General features: G+C 47.1%; 1 protein-coding gene across 7 annotated transcripts in view; it reads right to left on the bottom strand.

The window, feature by feature from the left end:
• Positions 1-16,756, bottom strand: part of DAG1 (dystroglycan 1) — a 68,227-nt gene extending 51,471 nt beyond the window's left edge. Inside the window, exons 1-4 of one of the 7 annotated variants that reach the window (XM_034658326.1) lie at positions 16,670-16,756; positions 9,885-9,941; positions 3,258-3,470; positions 2,006-2,058 (exon numbers count right to left, since the gene is read on the bottom strand). The gene's annotated coding sequence lies outside the window, so the exon portion shown is untranslated. The remainder of the gene's footprint in view (positions 1-2,005; positions 2,059-3,257; positions 3,471-9,884; positions 9,942-16,669) is intronic. The other 6 variants (XM_034658328.1, XM_034658327.1, XM_034658329.1 and 3 more) reach the window with 6 other exon arrangements.
• Positions 16,757-17,456: the final 700 nt, after the last annotated feature.

Here is a 17,456-nt window from a genome sequence, read left to right as displayed (position 1 = left end):
GCTTCTTCCTCTCCCACTCCCCCTGCTTGTGTTCCCTCTCTCGCTGGCTGTCTCTATCTCTGTCAAATAAATAAAAAAATAAAAAATCTTTAAAGAAAAAAAAAAAAAAAGGATAGACTTTTTTCCTATATATATATATTTTTTTCTTTTTTAGGGGCGCCTGGCTGGCTTAGTTGATAGGATATGCGACTCTTGATCTCAGGATGGTGAATTCAAGCCCCATGTTGGGTGTGGAGCCTACTTTAAAATAAATAAATAAATATATTGTTTCAATAAGATAAAGTGATATTGCAACAGAGTCAATGCAGAAGTAAATCCAGAATTCTGCTGTCTCCTACAAGCCAGATATTAAAGTATTTTGCAAAAATGCAAAAAAAAGAAAATAATAATAACAAGATGAAGTAAACATAAACCTAAACCAGGGGCGCCTGGGTGGCTCAGGCGTTAAGCATCTGCCTTCGGCTCAGGGCGTGATCCTGGTGCTCTGAGATCGAGCCCCACATCAGGCTCCTCCGCTGGGACCCTGCTTCTTCCTCTCCCGCTCCCCCTGCTTGTGTTCCCTCTCTCGCTGGCCGTCTCTCTCTGTCAAATAAATAAATAAAATCTTTAAAAAAAAAAAAAAAAAACACCACCACCAAACCAACCCTGGGAAAGCTTGAAGACCACACAAAGCAGCACACGCAGAAAGAGAACCCAGCCAGGAGGGCGAACACAGAGGGTAGTGCCACAGGCAACTAGGTGGGGACCTCTAAATTTGGGGTTTGGCATTAGGAATCCCCCAGTCTACTCCCCGGGGCCCACACTCTCCAACAGCTGTTAGGCACTAAGCTGATATTGCAGTCACCTGTGTGGCTCCTTGAGCCATCGCTCAACCAGTTCCCAGCGATACAGTAAAGGTGCGCTGTTAATTTTTTTTTTAAGATTTTATTTATTTATTCATTTGTCAGAGAGAAAGAGAGAGCACACAAGCAGGGGGAACAGCAGCCAGAAGGAGACAAAGGCTCCCCACTGAGCAGGGAGCCCAATGCAGGACTCGAACCCAGGGTCCTGAGATCATGACCTGACAGAAGGCAGCCACTCAACTGACAGAGCCACCAGGTGTCCCAAGTGTGCTGTTTATTTTTAAGTGGGTGACCAAAACATGTCCCCTCCAGGCATTATTCCTTCCACTGCTGATTTTCCTGACCCCCACAGCCTGAAGGGTTTTAACTTGCTTCCCCAGTAAAGCATACCAGCATTGCCTTTCAGATTCCCCAATTCCTCAACTCTGGCCTAGTCCAACCTCACTGCCTCAGTTTCTGTTCAGAAGCTACCTCTATTTATACCACCATGAACCCATCATGTCAGGGCTGGCCAAAGTCTCTGCACCCACCTCGCATCCCTACTGCTAGCCGACTTGATCCCATAATGGTCTCTAGTCCCCACCCCTCCCTGTCCCCTGTGCCTCCTACCTCCTCCGGCTGACCTGGGGATTAGCGGAGCAAACCTAACAAAGTTCCTCCTCTCACTGTTATCTTCTCCCTCTCCTCCCCTTTCTTTAATTCCCCTCCCATCTCTTACTGCAGCTTCCTCAATTATCCCCCAAATCCCCCCGCACATCCTTATCCAAATCACCAAACCAAGAGGGCTCCCATAGTTCACTTTAACCAGTCTCTGAAACACCATTTTGCAGGGCCCACCAGGGTCACCTAAGGCACAGCATCAGGGCCAGGAACTGGCCCAACGGGTCAGACACATCTGTGTGTGCCCAAATGTCAGCCTGGCTTTGAAATAATTGAGAACTGTAGCATTGTCTAATCACTGTGTTGTACGCCTGAAACAAATGTACCACTATGTGTCAACTATACTTCAATAAAAATATCATCACCATCATCGCCATCATCACCATCATCTAGAACTGCCTCCCAGGCTCTCCAAGATCCTGTCCCTGATCCCTCACATCAGCCTCTGAGACAGGCCTAGCCTCCCACTCCCCCTTATGATGAATCAGAAGCACATTGACTACCTGTGGTCACTTCGCCGGGGTGGGATCCTCAGCCTCTCCAAGCACACTTTCTTCTGAAAAATACCAATGGAGAGGAAATAATGTTTGCTTCTCTTCCCTCTTTTGCTTGGTGCAGACGGGGCCCATACCTGTCTCACCTATCACCAGATCCAACCCTGGAGCCTCGCACAGTGCCCAGGGCAGGACAGGGACTAAAAAAACACCTGCTGAATAAAGGAACAAATCACTGAAACCCAGCACCAACAGGGCCTGCCCGTGCGTGCCAGCAGACAGTCCTCTCCACAGCCCAACGGCTAGCCTGTCTTGTAAGACTGCTTAATAGTCAGTATTTAATCTTATACACTCCTAGATCCAATTCCTTTTGTCTTTAACTTTTTCCAATTATAAGCATAGATTCATTAGGTATGCTAATGCACGTAAAGCACAGTAAGGACCTGACACAAAATAAACACTTCAAAATACACATACATACAGGAGGTGCCTGGGTGGCTCAGATGGTTAGGCCTATGCCTTCAGCTCAGGTCATGATCCCAGGGTCCTCGGATCGAGCCCCGCTTCAGGCTACCTGCTCAGCGGGGAGTCTGCTTCTCCCTCTGCCTTTCCCCTGGCTTGTGCTCTCTCTCGCTCACTCTCTCTCAAATAAATAAAGTCAAAAAAATAAATAAATAAAATAAAATATACATACAAAATACAAATAACCCAGTCACCCATCATCTCATATGAGTGTAGTATTTCTGTGCTTTAGACAACCTACGGAACAGACTATCTAAGGAATGTGGGCGTCCCTCTGTATACCACTGAGTGTCCTGGTTGCTCCACCTCAGACCCAAATCTGAAATAAAACTCCCAAGGTCAATAATCCCCCCACAATAACGAGAAATGGACTTGCTTCCACACTGGGGTTTCTCCTGTTCTACTGAGAATCAGCTCCTATACAGTGGCCTCCTCTGGACCGCACCGGTTCTGCACTGTCTGGGACGACTCCCAGGCTGGGAGCAGCCCTGTGGGCTCTGCTTCCCCTCTGGCCTCTTAGAGGATTTAGAGCGAGCATTTACAGCTTGATTTTCAACTCCCCTCTGGTGGTATCAGATCATTTTCTTATCTGATAACAACCAACAGCTCTACCCTCATCTGCCTCTAACACAAAGGTCAGAAACCAAAAGCCTCCACTATCTGGAAATCACCTGGAGACTTCCCCGCTGGGAACCCAGAGGCAGCTCCCGCCCAACACAGAAATCATAAAACACAGTACCTGTATCACCTAGAGGCTGGAACCCAATTTTTGCCTTTAGGACAATTAATCCCTGCTTAGAAGTTGGACATCACTGCCCGTACTCTCATCACACTCCAAAGATTTGTGCTCAGTTTGTCCCTCAAGGAGTCAAGGAAGCCCAAACAGTTCCGATTTCCAGGGAGGATGCTGGCTTTACAGAGTAAGGTTCAGACATTCCATACTAAGTTCTTCCTATTAACCAAAAAAAAAAAAAAAAAGTAAAATTCCTGTTCTAAGGAATTCCAACCCTAGAGCTCTACTGAATTACATGCTCCAGGTACAGAATCCGCTGCTGCAAACACCCACTTGCTCCAGGTCTCTTAGAGCTCATGCCAGCAAAGTTAAAGTTTTATAAGTTACCCAATCAGGAGGTCATACGGTCATGCGGGGGAAAAAAATAAATACAGGTGTAGTCCTTTGAAAACCAAGGGCTTTCTCTCTAAGGCATGCCCTGCTGTTGATAACTAGAAAAGATATCAACATTATACAGAACAAGAAAACAGCATTTCCGGTCACTCAACTCACATGGCAACCTTGCTAGTCTACACTCCTACTTCACTGGTGAGATTCAAGAAAAAACTGAGCACAGACAATCTCCAAAGAAACTCCTTAAAAATCTAAACAATGTTGGAGCGCCTGGCTGGCTCAGCTGATACAGCATGTGCCTCTTGATCTCGGGGTCATGAGTCTGAGCCCCACAATGAGCTCAGAGATTACTTAAAATAAAAAATCTAAACAATGGTGGTTAGCTAACGGAGAGACCTTGGTCCTCAAACTATTTCAGTCCTCTACTCATCTTGACAGGGGCCAATGCCTCCAAGGACAATGCCCCCAACCCCAACAAGACATCACAGCATTCAAAGCTCCACAGGTAAGTGAGCAGTCAAGGCAGAGCTGCTTTCTGGGAGGCACCAGTGCCCCTGTGTCTGGGTTTGTTTCTATCAAACACCTGCTACTTATAAAATCACCTATCACGGCACTTGGGTGGCTCAGTCAGTTAAACATCGGACGGTTCAGGTCATGACGTTGGAGTCCTAGGATGGAGCCCTGAAACCCAGATCCACCTCAGCGGGGAATCTGCTTCTCCCTCTGCCTCTGCCCCTCCCCCTGCTCGTATTCACCCAGGCTCCCGCTCTGTCTCTCTCTCAAATAAGATCTTTTTTTTCCCAAATAAATAAGACCTTAAAAATCACCTACTACATATGTAATTGTAAAACACAATAAAAAACATCCCCGAACCCCTATTTCAACCTAAGAAACACAGCCAGCCTTTATTATTAGATTCGTAGTTTACACTAGAAAGGAAACAACAAATATTAACAAGCAGCAATTACAGTGGTGTAGAGCACATGACCAGCCAACCTTTAGCTCCTTTTTTTTTTTAAGTTTTATTTATTTAAGTAATCTCTACACCCACCATGGGGCTCGAACCCAAAATCAAGAGTCAGCTGCTCTACTGACTAAGCCAGCCAGGCGCCTTCTCAACAGTCCATGGGAAGGATATTCTATCCCAATTTTACTGAGGCAGAGAGGTCAAAGGTCTTACTTAAGGCCACATTAGAATACAAAGGTCCCAGGGGACTTAGTACATCTGGTAGGCTCCTTCCTCAGGCCCACATTTCTACTGCTGAGGACACTTAGTGTTTTCATTGTCCAACCTCAGTTTTGGTGCCAAAACTCCTGCTGATCTTCCCAAAATGCAATGATCTTCAGTGAGGAGACCTCACATCTTGGGAAGTCATGACCCAAATATTATGTATGACCAGGCACTATCTGAAAGAAGTTCTCCTTTATTTTTTTTAATTAATTATTTATTTATTTATTTTTAAAGATTTTATTTCTTTATTTGACAGAGAGAGACAGCCAGCGAGAGAGGGAACACAAGCAGGGGGAGTGGGAGAGGAAGAAGCAGGCTCCCAGTGGAGCAGGGAGCCTGATGTGGGACTCAATCCCAGGACCCTGGGATCACGCCCTGAGCCAAAGGCAGACGCTTAACGACTGAGCCACCCAGGTGCCCCAGAAGTTCTCCTTTAGAACTCAATACTACCTTACAACAACTGCTGGCATTTGCAGTGGGGCCTCAGCATGGCAAGTATGTTTTATTCCTTTATTTGATAAAAACAAAATGCCACTCCCAATCCTAAAACAGAGAAAAAGAAATGTATCACTCTGCTCAGGCAGGAGGATAAAATAAGCTAGATTTTTCCCCCTCTAATAAAAGGAAAAAAAAAAAAAAGTAGGAGGAAGGCAAACATCCAGGGTAATGCTAGTTCCAGCTGTTCCTTTCATAAGACACTTCCACAGAAGACAAAGAAATCATACATACTGAAGCATCATGGAAAGAATGGAATTTTTTTATTCAGATAATCAACAACAATTTACAAGACCATTCCGAAGTCTCCCTAATCTGGGTTTTAGAAGAACAAATTTCTCAGCAGCCATCCACGCAATCACATAGACTTCACGGAGAAAAACCCTTGGCAAACTTCAAGGGGACTTGATCAGGCCTTTTCCATCTTCCTGCCCCACTAGCTCACTCACCTACTCCTCACAGAACCTACCTACTAAAGCCAACAGCTGACCACACATCTGGCTCCCTGTCTGCAGCTAACACCCCTCAAAAAGAAGCAGCTCTGTTTGTCCACTCACCAAAACTCTAAGGACCTCATACTTCTTTTTTCCAGGGACACACTGGCCTGCGGTCAAGAGAACTGCCTGATGGGTCAGAAAGGCAGCTTGATATCAGCGGAGCACCCATATCCAGACAAACCTGTTTTTTAAGAAGCTGAGTCCCTCTGGCTTCCCCTATCTGGGGAACAGTATTCTGGCATTTCATCTTAAACGAGTTCTACAACTGATTAAAGCTAAAACAAGTATTTTCCAGCTTCAAGGAGATATAATTGAAGGCCAAAATAAATTTTTAAAAATACTTTCATTCACAAATAGATTAATCCTATGCTTCCCAGAGGATTCCAAACATAAGAAAGGCCTGGAGGGAGTGCCCAGCCTCCTGTGACCAAGCACTAAGCCACCCTTGGGAGCAGCAGGCCTGCTTCTCCAAATATGGCCTCAAAGCTGCTGCAAGCGTGAGCTCAGGCCTGCAAAGGGGTCCTCAAGAATGTTTATCAAGACGCGACAAAAGAGGGCAGACCTAGAGGCAAACAAAGCACAAGGACCATCCCTCAGAACAGTCCTGAATGGCAGGGAAGCATGGAAGGAAGGGACTGTTTGCTGGGCCCTCAACACCCAGTAACCACAGCAGACAGGGCAGAGGCCACAGCAGACCTGACACTGCCGAGGAGGGCGGTGCCTGCAGGCACAGCCCACAATAGGCCCCATTCTCCCTGGAAGCTCATAGCAGGAGGGGAGAGGGGAGGCCAGGACATTCCTTCACCCCCTCACACAGACAGAAAGGGCACAGGGAGCCCAGGGCGCCAGAAGCCTGCAGAAGAAGAAAGCATAAGCAGCCATTTTCCTTTCCAGCTTTCAGAATCAAAAAGAAACCCTTCCTAAAAGCAACCAGAAGAGAGACCTGAAGTGCCATCTGATTAACGTGGCCTTAGATGGTAAATTAGATGGCTTATACAAGAGCCCCCTCTCTAGTCAGCAGTGCCCAGCCAGAAGGGAATACAACTCAGAGCTCTGAGGGGACAAGGGACCCCACAGGCCCTGTCAACTCAGGGCTGGCACTGCAAGCAGAAGAATCAACTTTTCCTGCTAAGGATTTCTTCCTGGCACCAAGGAATCCAGTACCTTTTTAAAGTACTTGAAAACTGGAAAAAGCACATCTTCAGACTGGCAAACACAGTATTTTAAGTCTATACTGTTGACCCTTCTGACAAAATATTGTGATCCTTTCCAGGTAAGCAGAAGCAACAGCTGGTAGCACAAACCCAGAAGAGAGAGTGAGACAGGAATCCTACTGTTATCTATTTGTGACTTTAATGAATTCTATTTTTAGATCTTTAATAAAGAGCTTCTCTTCCAGTCTCCTCCCACCAAATTTCTCTACTCGGGCAATTCAATCTTCCCAACACTGCTCAGTCTAAAAATATATATGACACTTCTTCAGGCATGCTTAACATAACAGGTAGAACAAAGTTCTCTACACTTCCTCATTTTCCACAAGACACAGAATCCATCTCTGCTCAAGGGCTACTCAGTAGACTGGTCTCCGTTATTAAAAAATCCAGTAAGCAAGACTCCCTGAGGTCAGGGCAGATCTGATGCAAAGACAACCTACCAGCCCAAACAAGAGTATACACAGGATTTTTACAGTGACGAGAGAGGCATGTTTTATGGAGGCATTCCATAGTAAAACAAAGGCCCAGAAAATGGATGACGTCCCAGGTTCTGATTAATAGTCAAATTAAAAGGAAATGCTATTTGGAATTCCATTATTGACTGCATAATTTTTCTTGGCAAAAATTGGCTAGACAATCAACCCAGTCCTGGAGAACAACTGAGCTAATTAAGAGAGGCATTTATGACAACCAAGGCAAAACCGGTTCATTCTGCTATAGACAGCCTTGGGACTCCTAAGTAAACCTGTATCAACCCCTAGAATGCTTGGGGGGAAATGTTCCCAGCACACAGAGAGGTAAAACAGAAACGACCGTATCATTTGCAAAAACAAACATCTTCCAAGTCCACTAATCTGTTTCAATACATAGATACCAACTATTAGAAGTCCGGGGGCACATGGCTGGCTCAGTCGGTACAGCATACAACTCTTGATCTCAGGTCGTGAGTTCAAGCCCCATGCTGGGTGTAGAGCTTATAAAAAATAATTAAAAATTAAATAAAATAAAAAAGAAAGAACTTGGTAAGATTATAGATTCCCATCCTCCATATACAAAAATTCAACGCCCATAGAAAAGAAAAGCTAATGCCAAACAGGGGACCAAGCTGGGCACTGGCCATTATCTCCCTGAATATGACACATCCTTCCAAGTGTCTCACTTGTCCTTGAGCTCCCCTCAACTGACACCCTCCCCTACACTTAGGGTATTCAAGGGCTGTGAACACCTCAGAAGAATGAATCTGTGGCTACACATACCCTCAATGGCAGAGAACACTGAGTCTGGGCCTCTGCATGGCTATAACGACCGCACATCCATGCAAGTCACAGAAAAGGGACTAGGGAAAACATTCACCATAAAATAAAGACCAATAGGGCGCCTGCGTGGTGCAGTCGTTAAGCATCTGCCTTCGGCTCAGGGCGTGATCCCAGCGTTCTGGGATCGAGCCCCACATCAGGCTTTTCCGCTAGGAGCCTGCTTCTTCCTCTCCCACTCCCCCTGCTTGTGTTCCCTCTCTCACTAGCTGTCTCTGTCAAATAAATAAAATAAAATCTTTTAAATAAATAAATAAATAAATAAATAAATAAAATAAAGACCAATACAAACATGCCTCACTTGACATTACAGGTGTGCTCCTGCAAAACTGTAAGTCAGATCACACTCTTTTCAAAAGCTTTATATTTAATATGGTGATAAGAGAGATTATAAAAAACCCTAATGCCCAAAGATGTTAACAGCAACAATATTTATTATAATCAAAGTAAGAAACAACCATCTAAGAACTAGGGACAGGTTAACCATTAGAAACGCTGTATTTCTAGAACACAGCTCATGCTATAATGCTAGCAGAAAAGCAGGATAAAAATGAAATCTACGTAACCTAAACTCAGTAAAAGTGCTACCCAAGGTCTACTGGAGGACAGCCAGGTCTCAGGGGATAATGGCTGTTCCTAGGGAGAACTGGGGATTGAAGGGATGGGTGGAAGAAAGCTTTCCCCTGTATAATCCTTTTGAACTTTCTGAGTTTGTACCATGTGTTGGTATTTCCTATTTAAATAAAGACTAGGGGCGCCTGGCTGGCTCAGTCAGAAGAACATGATGGGATTCTTGACCCTGGGGTTGTGAGTTCAAGCTCCACATGGGGTATAGAGATTACTTAAATAAAACTTTCAAAAAAGACTAAAATTAGGACACAAAGGATTTTTCCTTTCTTTTCTACTTTTTACTTTCCAAATTTCTTAAAGATTTTATTTATTTATTTATTTATTTATTTATTTCAGAGGGAGAGAGAGAGAGGGAGAGAGCAAGGAGAGGAGCAGAGAGGGAGGGAGAGAGACAAGCAGACTCAGTGCCACACACGGAGCCTCACATGGGGCTCGATCTCAAGACACTGAGATCATGATCTGAGCCGAAACCAAGAGTTTAACCAACTGAGCAACCCGGGAGTCCCCCAGATTTTTTTTTTTTTTTAAGATTTTATTTATTTATTTGACAGAGAGAGAGAGACAGCAAGAGACAGAACACAAGCAGGGGGAATGGGAGGAGAAGCAGGCTTCCCGCCGAGCAGGGAGCCCGATGAGGGGCTTGATTCCAGGACCCTGGGATCATGACCTGAGCCAAAGGCAGACGCTTAATGACTGAGCCACCCAGGCACCCCGAAATTTCTTATTTTAAATATATGCATTACCTGATGCAGCTTTTTCCCACAACAGTGTTTTAAAATTCCATAATCATTTTGCCAAGTATGAAACTATCCATCATCTTTCTTTTGCAGAAATCTCTCTGAAATTTTCAAGTACCTTACCTTGCCTTCTAGTGCTAGGCTGCTTTAAAAGCCTGATCTTCCTGAAGAGCAGAGGCCCTGCAGGAAAAGAAGGATTCAAAATTGGTGAATGCCCACAACCAAAATAGAATTACACCAAAGGAAGTGGGGAATGCCACTAGCTGGCTCAGTCAGTAGAGCATGAGACTTTTGATCTCAGCGTCATGAGTTCAAGCCCCATGTTGGGCACAGAGATTACTTAATAAAAAATAATAAAAATTTAAAAAAAAATTCTGGGGTAGCTGGGTGGCTCAACAGGTTAAGCGTCTGCCTTTAGCTCAGGTCATGATCTCAGGGTCCTGGGATCCAGCCTTGCATCAGGCTCTCTGCTCAGTGGGGACCCTGTTTCCCCCTCTCCTGTTCCCCCTGCTTGTGCTCACTTTCTCACTCTCTGTCAAATAAATAAAATCTTTTAAAATATAAATAAATTAATAAAATTTTAAAATTTCCAATATCTAAAACTTAGTGATATTTTAACTTCAATGCTACTAAATGCACCCCATTATGTGTAGGACAAAGACATTCAGTCATAAAAGTGATTTTTTATATTCAGCTGATTGTTCCCACTAGAAGCCTGCTTTTAAAATACAAGTTTAAAAAAATTTAAAGATAAATAAAATATAAATATAAATTGGGGGCCTGGCTGACTCAGTCAGCAGAGCATGTGGCTCTTGATCTCAGGGTTGTAATTTCAAGCCCCACATTGGCTATTGAGATTGCTTAAGTAAATAAATTCAAAAATTTTTTTAATTTAAAATTTTTTTTAAAATAAAAGCATAAATTAAGTTAGCATACTGCTAAAGTTTCATTCAGATTTACTTCACTCCAACAGAGAACTCAGAACAGCTTCACCAACTTAGATACCTTCAGTTTATGATACTGTCCCACTGCGTCCCATCTATCTTCCCACGCTGGGCCCTGAGCAAAGCTAAGAAAATGCTTAGCTATCAAACCCAAGAAATAGGAAAATAGGAAATCCTATTCATTAAAGCTAAATTAAGCCCTCTGGCTGGTATAATTTTGTAAACTACTCTAAAATCCTATTTATAGAAATTGCTATCTGAACAGTATTACTAATGATCAGAGTGAAATAGGACGGTCAAAAGGCAAAGCAGGTTCCGTGACTCGTAGGAAGACCGCTTTCAATTAGTACCCAAAGGCATGGACTCAGAAAGACCCACTGGGAAATGACCAGATTAATCACCCGTATATTCAAAACCACTATCACCTTACCCCAGCGTCAACACAGGAAAAGCTGAAAAAGATGGGGGTAAGAACCAACAGCAGAGTAACGCCAGCAAAGGCACAGAAACGCTCTTTAACGGGGAGGAAGAAAAAAACTTCCTCCAGAAAAGGATGGAGAAATCCTTGACCAACACACAGGTCACACTGAAGAAGACACTACCTGAATTTATTCTCACTTTGAGCTCCCTTGAGGTTCAATACTCTCTAGTCCCCATTTGGACCCCTTCAATGTTCAAACCAGCATCTCTTACTTCTCTGATACTCTGGAAGCCTCCAGCCTCCAAGCAGTCACACTCCTCAGTGGCTCCAATCTAAACAACACACCCAGAGAACCTGGATGTTGAATCAAACTTCTCATCACTGACTTCCTGTATAGGCTAGAAAAAAAAAAAAACAACCTCACAAGGCAGGGCACCTGGGTGGTTCAGTCCTTTGAGCATCCAACTTTTGGTTTCTGCTCAGGTCATGATCTCAGGTCTTGAGATTCTCTCCCCCTTCCTCCTCCCTCTGCCCCACCCCCTCTGCTGTGCACACACAATCACACTAGCTCTCTCTCTCAAATAAATAAATCTTTGAGGGGGGGGAACCTCACAAGGCCTCTTATTCTTGCCCATCCACTAAATGGGTCTATCACCACTTTCCATTCTACTAGGCTAGGTGCACATCTCTTATCAAGAAGGCTATGACCAAAATAAAAACACAAAAAGGCAAGCAAGGTAAAGGGGGTCCAACTTCACACTATCATAGGCCACCTCTAGTTTACTCTGCACAGGTCAAATCTGCAAACCAATGACATTCTTTCAATGAAGCCACTCGAAAGCCACACCATCCTTACTATCATTCTGAGTCTCCCAAACTGCAGACATTTTATATATACATATATATGTACTCTGTGTGTGTGTGTGTGTGTGTGTGTGTGAGCGCGCGCGTGTGTGTGTGTATCCAGCCTGGAGCCCAACGTGGGGCTTGAACTCACAACCCTGAGATCAAGACCTAAGCTGAGATTGAGAGTCAGACACTTAACCAAGTGAGCCACCCGGGCACCACCAATTTTTTTTAATTCATATTTTTTATTAAGTAGGGGCCCGACACAGGGCTGGAATTCATGACCCTGAGACCTAAACAGCAGACATTTTAAAACACACTACTCCCCTACCCACCAAGAGGGTCAACAAATCATGGTTTCTCCTCCCCGAGTATACCTCTTCCTTGCCATTTCTTTCAACCACCCTTTCTACCTCCTTTATACCTCTACCTTCTACCTCCTTCAAATGCACCCCTGCAACAGACTCAAAACTGGGGCACAAGCACTATCCCACTCAGAACTTCCAGGGACAGCCCACTGGCTCAGCTCAGTCTTTCAGGTCAGCCTTTTGCCCCACTTTTCCCCAAGGGACACTTCCTTTGGCTCTACTCTTTGGTCCTCAGGCATGGCCTGGTCTTTCACTCCTCCACCTTTTTCACCTCACCCAAGGACAGCCACTCATCTTGCCTGCCTGCCACAGACTTAGCCTTCCCCATTTTGCAGTTTAGGCACACCCCTGTTTATTCCGAGTCTCTCAAGTCCTAACCAGTGTTTGGCTGATGCTGCCTTACATTCCACTGTCACCTCCTGTCCCTTCTATTCAATGGTAGATCCCTGATGATACCAGCACCAGTCAGGTCCCTAATGTCTGCTGAACTGCCTCATCTTGAACCTTCTTTCTCTCTCCTCACTCCCCTGCTGACCTATCTCCTTACTGGACCACAGCAGTAACCAATCTGCCTCCAGTCCAGTCTCCACACTCACAATGGGGGCTTTTTTTTTTTTTTAATGTTTTTAAATAAACTCTACGCCCAGCATGGGGATCAAACACACAACCTCAAGGGCAAGAGTCCCATGTTCCACTGACTGAGCCAGGCTGGCACCCCAGGGTCACTTCTTAAAACCACCACAGCTGTGCTCAAAGACCTTAAAACCATCACCATAGCTGTGTTCCAAGACCTTAAAACCACCACAGCTGTGCTCCAAGTTCCTGCATACCCCCAAACTCCACCATGGAGCATTCTGGTTCCAACCCAACCTTCTAGAACATATAGAAGAGGTGCCCAGTCTTCTCTCTCCCACCCCTTGCCTCTGCTCACTTATTTTCCTTCTATGGAGATGTGACTTTCCTGCCATCAACTCCTTCACCAATCAAACCACTAACCTTTCTCGAGGGTCCAGCTCAATTGAAGTCACGCCCTAAAGCCTGCCCTCCCCAGCCTGGGACCTAGACTCCTTGGCTTACTTCAGCATGGTGCCCAGAGCACCAGCAGAGGCCCCAAGAAGGCTCAGACAAACCCTAGTTTCTGAGAATGGTCCCTCACAGCATATTCCTAGAATTCTGCGTGGAGTCCCTGATCACTTCTCCCATATTGCCCTGGCATTGTGCCCACCACCAAACATCTGGGCTTGGTCTTCACCTGAGAAGCACCCAACCAAGGCTATCATCATCGGCCTGATGCAACAGAAACACGGGGGGGGGGGGGGGGGGGGGCCTGGGTGGCACAGCGGTTGGGCGTCTGCCTTCGGCTCAGGGCGTGATCCCGGCGTTATGGGATCGAGCCCCACATCGGGCTCTTCCGCTATGAGCCTGCTTCTTCCTCTCCCACTCCCCCTGCTTGTGTTCCCTCTCTCGCTGGCTGTCTCTATCTCTGTCGAATAAATAAATAAAATCTTTAAAAAAAAAAAAAAAGAAAGAAAGAAACACAGGGGGACACAGCCAAATGTTCAATCTGGATTCAAATCCTGACTCTGCCATATGACAGTTGTGTGACCTTGGGAACATTCCCTCATTTAGGACTCTGCTTCCTCGGTCAATATAAAGGATTCTCGGGGCGCCTGGGTGGCACAGTGGTTAAGCGTCTGCCTTCGGCTCAGGGCGTGATCCTGGCGTTATGGGATCGAGCCCCACATCAGGCTCCTCTGCTATGAGCCTGCTTCTTCCTCTCCCACTCCCCCTGCCTGTGTTCCCTCTCTCGCTGGCTGTCTCTCTCTCTGTCAAATAAATAAATAAAATCTTTAAAAAAAAAAAAAAAATATAAAGGATTCTCATAGCCATTAGCAATGGTGCACATAGAACAGAAACAGAAGGCCCTTGACTGTGGCTGATGTATTCTATCACATCACTGACCTAGAAAGCAGGAAAGGCTGGAACAACTGTGAGGTAAAGGATTGAACATAACTCATCTGCATCAAGAATGAACATACCTCTTTTAAAAAAAAAAAAAAAAAAGGAATGAACACTCCTCTACTCTGGGATCAATACAACAGCTCTGCCCAACAGGAAATGCAATGCCTCAAGTTCAAGAGATAAGATTTTTAACAATCAAATGCCAGCCTCTTCTTTCCTAAACAATCTCAGTCTAAATGGCTCCAGGGACCCCCTCTTACTCCACCATTCTCAGTGTTTAACAGACACCAGCAAACTTGCAGAAGACATAGTTAAATCCTTGGTCATGCTTACTCTTCTGACCCACACATTCCTGAATACAGGCTTCTCCCTGCACCCCCACCCCAACCCCAGCTTGGCATTCCCTCTACTCAACCTTTTCAGCCTCTCAGCGGGCTCCTCCTCCCTCCTCATCTCTCCTCTACTGGCTGACCTCACAGCAGAGGTCCCGAACCTCTCCCCTCCCTAACACTACCTAAGTGGCCACCAGCAAGATCTTTCTAAACACAGGTCTGGACCATGCCACTCCACTAATTTAAAAGCCTTCTCAGACTTCTGCACCCTGAGGATAAACTCTGAACTCCCAAGCACAATGAGAAAGGCCTTGAGATTCCACTCGCCAAGCTGGAGGACGCACAGGTGCTATTTTAGGACCTCATGTACATGTGGTTCCCTGCGTCCAGACCTTGCTGTCCCCCAGCTAATTCCTGCTGGCCCTGCAAGCCTCAGCTCAGGAATTCCCTCTCCTCAGGCTCCCAGAGAGCCATGTGAGCACACTTAGTGGGCAGATACTATCAATCATAGGTTCCCGAATCCCCACTGTCCCTGAAACTGAGTTCCTTAAGGGCAGAACCAGCCTCTTTTACACGGGTCCCCTGAACCTACCACAAAATTAGGCAAGTAGTGAAGCCACATATTAAATGAATGAATGTATTTTGTCAAATCAACTTTTCCAAAACAGTAAAGACTTGCTCGCTCCCTCTTTCAACCAAGGCTCATATCAACAAGAGCTTTCATGTTCCAACCAGGTGTTTGCTGCCTATATAGTACTGCTTACTCTTCCTTTCATACAGTAGCCCACAGGCTTTGAACAGGCTCACACTCTGCATCCTACTCTTCCTCAAATCTGACTTCTCCAAGAAATGGCTCCTCAGCCTCCTTTAAACATGCAGGCCACGAGCTCTTCTTCCTCGGCTCCACAGCAAACAGTTCCATTCAACTTCTCCATACTCCAACTAGAGATGTTTACGCCTCCAAGGATGAATCTTTTTTAAAACAGGGACATTCCGAAATTATCATGTCTCTGAATACTAAGCATAGAACAACCTGATAAAGTTACAATATCCCATCTACTCCAGACTCCAAAACACCTGGTAGCACATCCAACTCTTTATCTGGGCTTATGTCCTATAAACACCACCCTCCCTACACGGAGTCTGGGTTCCATGCCAGGAATCGCTTCTCCTCGCTTATTTAGGGAAATAGCAGGCCGGCTCTTAAGTTAGAACTTTAAGCTATAAACGTGCTGTCCCAGGCTCTAGCTTCCACCAAGGCAAAAACTTCATGATCATCATTAAAACTAATTCTGAAGTAAGTCAGTTTACAAATCTAAGAGCTTCACATGTCATAGAGATTAAAATATGCATTTTTAATTAGCACTTGAGTTTGTATGAAATTAACTTGGAATTCTTGGCAGGATTCTAAGCCGAGACAGCATTTTCTCTGGAGACACTTTACAAATACAACCGCTGGTGAATCTGGTTTTCCAAACACCAAGTAAAAAGGTGAAAAGGCAGGAAGCTTTCAAAGAAGCTCGAGTGTGTGTCTGTGTGTGGGGGGAGGGGTTTGACCCCAAGGCTCTGAGCAGCTCAGGTCCCAGCGGCTGCAGCGCCCTTCCCCGCCTCCTGCGGGGGGTCAGTGCCCCATCCTCCGGCTTCCGCCCAACTGGGCCGCGCGACGACCCTCTTTGCAAGCCCAGGGAGCGGCTGGAAGGCCGCACACGCCTGTGGCCAACGCGCAGGCCCCGCGTTCCCCGGAGCGCGGGCCGGGCTGAGGCCTGGCCCATCGCCGCGGCGCGGAGCCCGGGCCCGGGCGCGGAACGCCCTGAGCCTTCGCCTGAGGGGCCGAGAGGAGGGGGGCGGCTCTCCCCGGGCCGCGCCGCTGCCTCACCCGCAAGGACGTCCGCAACCGTGTCCCCACCCCGGGCCAAACCACGAGCAGCAGCAGGTGTTCCTCGGGAGGCTCGGGGATGGGGGCCTGGGCTGCTAGGCTCGGGGATGGGGGCCTGGGCTGCTAGGCTCGGCGGCAGGGGACGGGCGGCGCACTCACCGAGCGCCGGCGGGCGGACCGCGGCAGGTGCTTGCTCCTCCCGGCCGCAAGACGCCGCGCCGCCGCCGGCCGCTCCTCCGCGCGGCCGGAGCCTAGCAACCGCCTGACACGCGAGTGCCGCAGCCAATCCCGCCGCCAGCTCCGCGCGGCACCGACCAGCAGTCCGCGCGACGCCCGCTTCTGCCTGCGTCCACCGCCCCGCAGCGCGCCGCACCCGCGCGCAGGCCCCGCCTCCATCCGCGCCGCTTTGCTCATTGGTCCGCCACGCCCCCACCCGAGAAGACACGCCCCGTCCTGGAAGCCCCGCCCCGCGGCCGGCAGGGTCCGTCCCCGGGACACGCCCCGGCCCGTCCGGGTTGCCCCCAGCCCTCTGGTTTGGTAGTGGGGGAGGGGTGCCCCGCCCAATCTCAGGCCTTCCGGTCTCTGAGACTCGTCCGACCGACCCAGGGTGGTCGGGCTGGAGAACTGGTCCTGCCACAAATGACCACCTATCGTTTGGCCCTCCTGATTTCTCTCAAACGCAATATCAAGAGGTATTTCTAAGCCATGAAAACAATCAGGAAGCGTCCTCTAAATCGCTAAGGATGACTACCCTGTTGCTTGACCCTTACACGGATGGGGAAACTGAGGCGAGGGCCGGAAGGGCGGGAAGCTGGCCTCTCTCCAAAGGCCTAGCCCCTAGCAGGCGAGGGCGTCCGGAAAGCGCCTCGGGCCTGACCCTGTCCCCTCCCCCTGCCCCCGAACTCCGGAATCCGATGCCTCCTCTGGCGCCAGAAATAGCTCTGAC

This window comes from Ailuropoda melanoleuca, chromosome 4 (genome assembly GCF_002007445.2).
Source record: "Ailuropoda melanoleuca isolate Jingjing chromosome 4, ASM200744v2, whole genome shotgun sequence".
Classification (NCBI taxonomy): domain Eukaryota; kingdom Metazoa; phylum Chordata; class Mammalia; order Carnivora; family Ursidae; genus Ailuropoda; species Ailuropoda melanoleuca.
This window is presented reverse-complemented; position numbering and strand designations above follow the sequence as displayed.